Source organism: Engraulis encrasicolus, chromosome 6 (assembly GCF_034702125.1).
Source record: "Engraulis encrasicolus isolate BLACKSEA-1 chromosome 6, IST_EnEncr_1.0, whole genome shotgun sequence".
Classification (NCBI taxonomy): domain Eukaryota; kingdom Metazoa; phylum Chordata; class Actinopteri; order Clupeiformes; family Engraulidae; genus Engraulis; species Engraulis encrasicolus.
Genome location: NC_085862.1, coordinates 6,157,752 through 6,167,751, shown reverse-complemented (window position 1 = coordinate 6,167,751; position 10,000 = coordinate 6,157,752). Strand labels below are relative to the sequence as shown.

General features: G+C 42.5%; 1 long non-coding RNA gene across 2 annotated transcripts in view; it reads left to right on the top strand.

Moving 5' to 3' along the window:
- LOC134450166 (uncharacterized) overlaps positions 1–10,000 on the top strand; it is a 73,644-nt gene that overhangs the window by 12,316 nt on the left and 51,328 nt on the right. The gene's annotated exons all lie outside the window — the stretch shown is intronic.

Below are 10,000 nucleotides of genomic sequence, written 5' to 3'. Positions count from 1 at the left end.
ACGTTTACTGTGTGTTTGTGTCGTGTTTTTTTTTGCCAGATGGCTGTCACAGAAGCCATTCTTCAAAGGGCCGAGGCTAATTCTCCATTATTCCTGTTGTAATGGGGTCATTCATAACCACGCTGATAATTAAATATTCTGACTGTTTCTATTGGACTGACAGTAGCTAGGTGCCCGGTGACAGTAGCTAGGTAGCTAAGTGGTACCATCTCTCTCTCTCTCTCTTACTTTCTCTCCATATCTCTCACCATCTATCTCCATATCTCTCCCTCTCCCTCTTACTTTCTCTACATATCTCTCACCATCTCTCTCCATATCTCTCTCTCTTTCTCTTACTTTCTCTACATATCTCTCACCATCTCTCTCCCTCTCCCTCTTACTTTCTCTACATATCTCTCACATTATCTCTCCCTCTCTCTCTTTTTCTTACTTTCTCTCCCTATCTCTCACCATACCCCCCCCCTCTCTCTCTCTCACTCACTCACTCATTCACTCACTCACTCACTCACTCACTCACTCACTCACTCACTCACTCACTCACTCACTCACTCACTCACGCATACACACACACACACACACACACACACACACACACACACACACACACACACACACACACACACACACACACACACACACACACACACACACACACACACACACACACACATATTTTCTTAATGTTTGTTTCCTAATGTGCTGAATCAGGGGCAATGCATTTAATTTGTGTTTGTGTTTGTGTTGTGCGTGTGCATGTGTGCGCGCGCGCGCGCGTGTGTGTGTGTGTGTGTGTGTGTGCACAAGCAAGCAAGCAAGCAAGCATTTGTGTTTCTGTGGGTGGACGTGTGACTTTGGCAGGGGAGTTTCAACACCATGTTCCTGTTTGTCAAGGTTGCAAGTTTAGTTAGAGACACTGCAGCATTATATTCCCATAGTGAATCAGCAGGTCTACTGTAGTGAACAACAGACATCATTGGACTGGGGGAGAAAAAGGGCCCTGGCACTTTTGGTTTAAAGGGGCCCCCTCATGATTGGTGGTGCAGAATTGACTCAACCCTGCACCTGCACCAGCCCTGCACCCACATGGGCCCCCATTTTCAGAAATGTTTTTTTTATAAAGTGTTTCATGGCCCATGAGGGTGCGCAGGGCCTACCGGGAAATGCCCGCTATGCCAGATGTCCAGTCCAGCCCTAAACAACAGACATCACTTTCATTAGGTAGCCTCTGAGGACAACCAGGCCCGTAGCAGGATCACCTCCTCTGACATCTCCTGCCTGCACTGCACTGGTAATGCGAATTCGCTCCTCATTTGCATAACATTAAACTTTCTTTAATAATTTCGCTTTGCTTCGCTCCTGTTCGCTTGCTTTCGCTTGCCATCGCTTGCCTTCGCCTCTCTCATAGGAATGAATGGCAAAGTTCGCAAATTCGTGTGTATGTGTCCCTACCGTAAGGACACACAAGGAAGCGTTTGTGTTTGTGGACGTGTGTGTTGGCAGGGGGTTTCAACACCATGTTCCTGTTTGTCAAGACTTCAAGTGTAAGAGACACTGCAGCATTATTCCCATAGTGAATCAGCAGGTCTAGGGAACAACAGACATCACTTTCATTCAGGGTTGCCAGATGAGGCTGATGATTTCCAGCCCAAAAAATGCTCATAACCCGCCTAGAAGCACAAAATCCCGCCCAATTCTATTGAGTTCTATGGCATAATTTGGATGGGTTTTTTGCTAAATACCGTTTTTTCCCGCACACAGCCATCCTAAGCAGCCCAATTGGCGGGAAACAGCCTAATCTGGCAACACTGCTTTCATTAGGTACCTTCTGAGGACAACCAGGCGCCGAGCAGATTCACCTCCTCTGACATCTCCTGCATGCAGGGTCGCTGACAGGTTTCCCAGGGCCCGGGACAACGTCTTCTGAAAGGGCCCCCCCACCTAATAAAATATAATGTAATGGGGATCCATTTCTGCGGCCCCTCTCTCCCTGGGCCTGGGACAACTTATCCCTTTGTCCCCCTCTGTCGGCTTCCCTGCCTGCATGCACTGGTTACTGTGGTGGGAAAGAAATGAAAGATGAAGTGTAAAGTCTTAGCAGTGTCAGGTCAGCATAACATCGCTCTTATGAAATGTCAACAGCTTTCACTGTGCAGGCGAGTGAGTGAAAAATAGCAGGAAATAAAAGGGGCTTTGTGAGAAACAGATCAAACTGGAGAAAGAGAAGAGAAGAGGGCTGCCTCTTTTGTTTTCTGTGACAAGTGCTGTGTGTGCTCAGGGAAACAGTAGATACAGAGAGCTCTTTTTGCCTTGTTTCCTGGTGTTGATGGAGTTGACTGGCAGTTTATTTAAAGAACTTTATCTTCCATGTTTTACAAAAATAGGCCTAAACATTTTATTTCCGTCAGCCATGTTTGTTCCTATGCCATTCCCCAATTATCCCCAACATCCATCACTTTACACTGTAGTGTAGCATTGTGGTGCTTACTGTAATATGGCATTGTGAAGGACTACTCTCTCAAAAGAGGTTAAGTAGTTGTTTGTGTGTGTGGTTTAGCTGTATCATTGTGGGTTCCACTATAGCAGGGGTCAGGAACCTTTTTGGTGGAGAGAGCCATAAACACCAAATTTTAAAAAAGAAAATTTCACGAGAGCCATACCATTTTAAAAACACTGAATACAATTAAAAGCCTGTATTTCAATTAAGCCCAACAATCTTAGAGTGTACTGTCAAGTTATTTAATTATTTAATTGATAACATGTAAGTAGAGGGTTGCCAACTGTCAACATCATTATGGTTAGGGTGTGGGAGTCCTCCCCCCGAAAATTTTGTATTTCTAAGATGTAATTTCCTGCATTTTAACACATTTTAACGTCCCATATCCCGTTTCTATTCAATATGGAACCTGTACTTTTATTTATAAATATAGGACCATTCCGTATTTCAAGGGATGGTTGGCAACCCCAGATAAATAAGAGCCATATACAGTTCCCAAAAGAGCCACATGTGGCTCTAGAGCCATAGGTTCCTGACCCCTGCACTATACCATGGAACCCTAGTGTGTTCCGTGAGAGATCACCATGTGTGCCATGGAAAATTATTTACTGCTGAGAGAGTTTCATTTTAAGTCAACGATTTCAGTTGGTGGTGGGCATTGAAGTGTTTCCATTTTTTTTAAAGTATTTAAAAGGAAACCCTGGTGTATTCCGGTGCAGTTGGCAGTGTTTGTATTTACCCCCATGGCGGGGGTGTTTGTATTTATTTACCCCCATGGCGGCAGGCGAGAGGAGAGAAGCCTCGGGCCACAATGTAAATTGATAACAGGCCAATCACATGACGTCAGGGTCCATTATCAGAGAGAGAGAGGCAATACTGAGCCAGAGGAGATAAGCACCTGCACAGTAAATATGTTAAAAGTGTTAATCCTTAGTAAATGAAGAATTCTTGCACACCTCCTTGTTCAGGTGCGTAGGAGTGGAACCCCTAGGTCACCAACGTTAAAGCAAACCGAACTATTTAAAACTAATCTTGTAACCATTTGTTTGTTTGAATTGCTTGAAGAAGGTCAGTAGACCGAAACGTTGCATGAAACCATGCAAATGTGAAAAGTGTTAATCCAACACTTAGATAGTACAATCAACATTATGAGTGTTAAATTTAACACCCTATAGTTCAAAGTATAATCTGTACCATTATGGCCGCAACCTAATTGGCCGTTTGTTCTTAAACAGATTTGCCATGTTACATAGGCTATATTAACCCCTTAGCGCAGTGCCTATGTTATAACTTTATTGTCACCAAAATTGTAATGTCTATGTCTTAATCTGTTGCTTAAGGCTCTCTGTACTGTCATAGCAATGCTGTTATGATGTAGTTTTATATATTTTTTTAAGATTTTTCTCAAATCTCACAAGTGCCTCTGCTCTTTCCTCCCTTTTTTGGACTTATACTGTGTACCTGTGGGGAGAACAGAGCTTTTGTTGATCATTCTGGCTTCCAGGTTCCAGGTTCCAGGTTCCAGTTGGCTTTCCTTTCCAAACACACAAAGCCCTGTGGGGAGCAGAGGGACAAAACAGTTCAACAGTAATCAAAGTGAATGGAATACTTGATGAATAGAGTAGATGCTTTTACATGCCATTAAACCTGTTTGAACAGCGTGTATAAAACTTCAACCAGTAACCAAAGTGAATGGTGTAGGCCTACATAAAGAGTAATACATTCATAATCATACAAACATTCAAACATACTGTACACAGACATACATAGAGACACACGCAGGCAGGCACGCCACATGCACACACACGCAGGCACGCACGAACACACACACAAACACACACACACAAACAGACAAACACACACACACACACACACACACACACACACACACACACACACACACACACACACACACACACACACACACACACACACACACACACACACACACACACACACACACACACTTATACATACAATATAATGAGGACCAAATTCTGCGCCCCCACTTTCCGTGTGCCTGGGACACCTGTCCCCTTTGCCCCACCCCTGTTGGCTTCCCTATGCTGTACAACTGAAAGATGTGTTACCAATATCTTTTTTTTACATTTTTCTTTACAAACATGTCATTTTTTAACCAGTGCAGAGGTACAGTAGTTACAGTTTCAGTTACAGTTACATGTTCCAATTTAGAGGAATGGTGAGTCCCACAGTGGCACAGCTAAAATGCAACTGAAACTTGTTCCATTAACCTATGTGACCTGAAACTTACACACATCCTAAAGTAGAGCTCAGAGGTTTTAATTGAGAACCATGTTTGTGGGACAGTTACCAAAGTGTCAGAGAGACATTCCATTCCCAGTTACACAGCTAAAATACAACCGAAACTTGTTCCATTAATCTATGTGACCTGAAACTCAGATACATCCAAAAGTATAGCTCTGAGAAATGAATGGTCTGAATTACAGTAAGAGCTGTTTGTGTGGGGCAGATACCAAAGTGTCAGTGAGAAATTCCATGCATTCGTTGGTAGACAAAATGAAAATATGCTTGTGAGTTATACACGAGGGATGTACAGTATATATCAGGGGTACTCAATTAAATGTCCCCGAGGGCCAGTTTTTCAAAATCCCCCCCAATAAAGGGCCGGGCCGGGCCGACATAAGATGATCTGTTAGCCTATATTTGCAGACTACATTCATAAAGATTTATTTCCTAGTGAGAAAACCAATAAGCCTGAAGATAACACTTTTCAAACAAATGTTGCTTATTATGACTTTGTTTATGCAGCTCTCACATGCATAATGAGAATCAGATGCAATAATGGACCCAGTAAAGAGGAGGACACATATATAGGAGAACACCAGGTTTTGTCAACAAGAAAATAGCACATTTGATGCAATGTTGATTAAATGCAAAAGCCAATAATAAATTGTCAAGTTGCTCATAACTTTGTTTGCAGTCTTATGGGGGTCTTAGCATTCCAAGTGAACTATTTGGGGACTGTTTAAAAGTGTGAAAAGTTTATTAAGTAATTCGTTTTTAATAGGCTAGCAGAGCTCAAACACAGTTTGCCTTCATTTGTGTTAGCAACTAGGTACAGCTACTGCCAAACCAATTCGAAGTCCTAACACACTGTTTGCAATCAAATGTGGACAATTACTTTCAAAAGCGAGGCATAGAGAACTTTGTGAATAATTTATTTACAGGCTCTGATACAGTCCTTCCCTTGTAGTCTACCTCAAAACCTCTAATGCCACCATCGTAGGTGCTTCTCTCCGGAGCCTGCAGTGACTGACAAACAGGGAGAAACTGCTTCTTCATAGAATCTGTGGCACGATTTCAAAATAAGAGCCGACGGCGCGATCGGACCAAAAAAAATAATATATATATATATGTCTAATATATGTATGATTACTCAAAGAATGGCTAGTATGCACTGTGGTTTGTTGGTTTATTTGTGCCAAGAAAGACTGGACATATTAGATGGTATGTGACCAGTTGGGATGATTCTGACACCTTGCTGGTAAACTGGTAAGGTTTCTCTGGTAAGGTTTCTCAAAACTTCAGAAAGACAATACGGGCCGAAACGTTGTTTGTCAATAAATTGCAGCACGATGGACAAGAGTGTGCGGTACCTTCTTCTACATAATTGTCTGAGTTGAAATTACACTGGCCATCTACATTTTACACTGACTCTACATATTCACTCCACTATTTGAGTAATTGGACTTTCCACGGTGTTGTAAATACTGTACATGTTGTGCTGTGTACACAGCCTAGTTTATCTACACTAATCAGCCCAGTATCACCCAGTCTAGTCTGGGCTTGTCTGCCAGTCTGGCTGTCTTTGCATGTGGAGTGGTCTGCTCACTGTATATAAGCTCCACATTAAAAATACACATGGCATAACAATATATTTAAGGAACAACAATATTTCCAAATGTTGCCATTTGGTAGGTAAAGTCAGTGTGTTTTTGTACCACAGGCCACTCTCAAACTAGCCTGGGAACTCCCATACTGCATTTAGTTCTACACAATCGTTTCGATCTGAAAGACACTCACTTGTGATTAGGTCTGGTGTTAACCAGGCAACTCTCAAACACTCTATCTTCTACAATTGTCCAGCCAGTAGCACCTGGATTACTGGTGTGGATGTGTGCAGCGCACCCTCATTTTCAAATGTCTTTTTGTCACTCAAATGACACAGCACTTCCTCCTATGTACACTCTGAGGAGACCAACAAGGTCAAAATGTGTATTGTGGCTGACAAATTACAAAAGAAGTAATCGGGAAAAGCTGGAGCTACAGACGTTTCGGACCTTGTCCATTATCAATGTTTTCACCTCTTTTGTAATTTGTCGGCTACAATACACATTTTGAACTTGAACGCCTCGTGTGGTGTGCGTCATCTTTTTTGACACTCTGAGTAGTAGACGGCATGGACAGCAGAGGCTGAAAGGGGCCATTGGGCTGGACTGAACTGGAATGCTCCAAGTGTTGGGAAACAGAGATGGTGAAAGATATAGTCAGATATGCATATGGAGGAGGAAGTCTGGGAAGGGAAGAACTGCCCTATCTGTTGCAATACAGGACAGAGAGTGTGTGTGTGTGTGTGTGTGTGTGTGTGTGTGTGTGTGTGTGTGTGTGTGTGTGTGTGTGTGTGGGCGGGTGTACGTGCGTGCAAGTGTGTGTGTGTGTGTGTCTGTGTGTGTGTCTGTGTGTGTGTGTGTGTGTGTGTGTGCGTGCGTGCGTGCGTGCGTGCGTGCGTGCGTGCGTGCGTGCGTGCGTGCGTGCGTGCGTGCGTGCATGCGTGTCTGTGTGTGGGAGGAGAAGTGAAACCCTTATTATAGTTCGTAAGTACAGCCAAGACTTGGAAAATATACCACACACGCTTTCATATTTCCTGCTAATGGCTTTGCAGCTACTCTTATGTGTAAGTAATTATTATCTCATAACATGCCTTGTGGACATGCTCACTTTATTTCATGCTCAAGTATTTATGTTTGCCCAACTCTTACCGTTTGTCGGTGGTTAAGAAAAAAAAATTGACCTCAGTTAATTGTTTTTCAATTAAATTTAGTTTCCTCAGCCTTAATTATTATATATTTTTTTGCTCTTTTTCATTCAATGTAAAACTTCACTCCTAGTATACACATGAATGGTATGCCACTGAGATCAGAGATGCTTATCTTCCAAGACTTGGCAGGCAGCGGTTGAGTTAGCCTGGAGGGGGGAACGAGGCAGGATTCGCATATATCCCTTTTGTGTGTAAATTAGGCCTTTATACTGTAGGCTATATAGAGTGAGTAACCTGTAAAAAGTGCTTACGAAGCAACACAAGGGTTAGCATCAATAGCCTTGTGATAAGAGAAACCCTTTTTCTTTAGTACGGTATGTATTTGTTATGGGGTTGCTATAGATAGGACTATGGTATGTCACCTGGGGGTGTGGATAGCCAATGGGTGAAGGCCTTTCGTTTGATTGACAGCAGTTCCTGAAACAGCTGTTTTTTGTGTGTTGCCCACTTCACCACTCGAGGCCACAGCGTTGAGGAAAACTGTTTTAAAGCTCTTGATGTCTCCACTCACACAGCCCTTTGCTGATTGTTCTTGTATCACTTTCAAGTATGTACATCACCGATTCTCTGATAGCTTACCTTTCTGCCTCTTCTTTCCTCTCCAGTTTTCCTTGCCCAGTGCCCACACCCTTCCCCAACCGGCCCCTGCCTTTGGGCCAGCTCTCCTCTTCCCCTCATCTCATCTCTTCTCATCTCTCCTCTCCATACAGACCAGTTCTCCAAGGGCATGCTTAGCAAAGGGTTTTGGCATCAAAGCTGTTTTTTTTGTTTTGTTGTTGGACAGCTAAGTGGGCAGTTGTTGTGGTGTCTTGTGTTCATTTCAAACACTGAAAACTTCAGCAGATGGATGAAAGAATGGATGATATCTTTACGTACCAGGGGAGCGTGCAGAATAGAAGAGAAGAAGATAAGAGGGTGAGAGGACGGGAGAGGGGAGAAATGAAAGAAAAAGGTACGTCAGAAGGTGAGAGAAGAACAGAGAGGCTGAGAATGAAGAGAGGACAGGAGAGAGGAAGATGATCTGGAAGAGAATTCGACTGACTACAAAGGCAAAGAGCAGTAACTACGCCAACACTGACACTGAGAAAAATACCTTCAAAGCCTTGATATTAGGTTAGATATTCTAGTTACTGCAAATTTGTCATAACAGTATCTCTAAAACGGGACACAAGATACAAGAGGTGTATATATTCAAGTAGAGGAATATATTATAGATAATTTCCAGTCTAAACTCAATTTTGGCAAAATATGTAGTTACTGCACTTTGCGTTTGTAGGGCTGTATACTACAGGGCATCGCAGGTCTTGAGCTGGGAATAATGAAAAGAGCAAAGTGGAGGGAGAGAAAGAAGAGAGGAAAGAAAGAAAGAAAGAAAGAAAGAAAGAAAGAAAGAAAGAAAGAAAGAAAGATCAAGTCAAGTCAAGTCAAGTCAAGTCAAGTCAAGTTTATTGTCAATTTCTTTACATGCACTGGTCATACAAAGAATTTGAAATTGCGTTTCTTGCTCTCCCATGCAGACATAGACTAATCTAGGTAAGGACATAGACAGTATAGACATAGACAGTACTCATACATGGACATAGACAGTATGGACGTAGACATTGCTCATACAGACATTTAAAGTGCAAGACTGGACAACAGAAGACTTGTAGAGAACATACATTAAGAGGAGGTATTTTGTTGTTCTTTTTCTAAAAGTCCTTTATAGCGTTCTGACATAGTAATAGTAGCATTTGAAGAAATAAATAATTAAAAAAGGTTTTTATTAAATACACCAGCATCGGTATGTGTGTGTGTGTGTGTGATAGAAAAAGGATGAAAGGAATTGAGATGTGAGAAAGACAAGAGCAGGGGAAAGAAAGACAATTGGAGTGAACCAACCCTACAGGGCAGTGCTGAGTAGGTCTGAATAGGTCTGAGCGATAGCCAGGGTTTGGCTTTGGAGGCTGAACAGCCTTAAGGTGACGACACACTCGGGAAGTTTTGGAGCAACACGTTTGGGCGTGTTGATGCTGTACTGTAAGTAGGGCTGGGATTCCGATCCAGAAGTTCACAATCCGATTCGATCCAATTCAATATCAATCCTCTGTATTACTGGGTTGTCCCTTTATGGCTTTAGGCTTATGACTGAAACTCTTTTATTAGTAGAACTTGGACGCGTAGTCGACAAATTATCTTAATCATTGCATCGGAAAATTATGAGCTAATCATGTTCTTGCCCAATAATATTGCACAAAACATTGCCCTGTGTACGGTGTCATCACTTTTACCTCCTTTTCTCCTGTGCTTGTTCTCTTGTTCACTAGTTGGTATGTGCACTCACCTTTTATGTCCAATGGTTGATGCCAGTGCTAAGGGCCATAGCATTCTCTTCAAGTGCTCTTTTCTTCTGACACATCTGATCTTTCTGATCCTCCTGAAGTGTC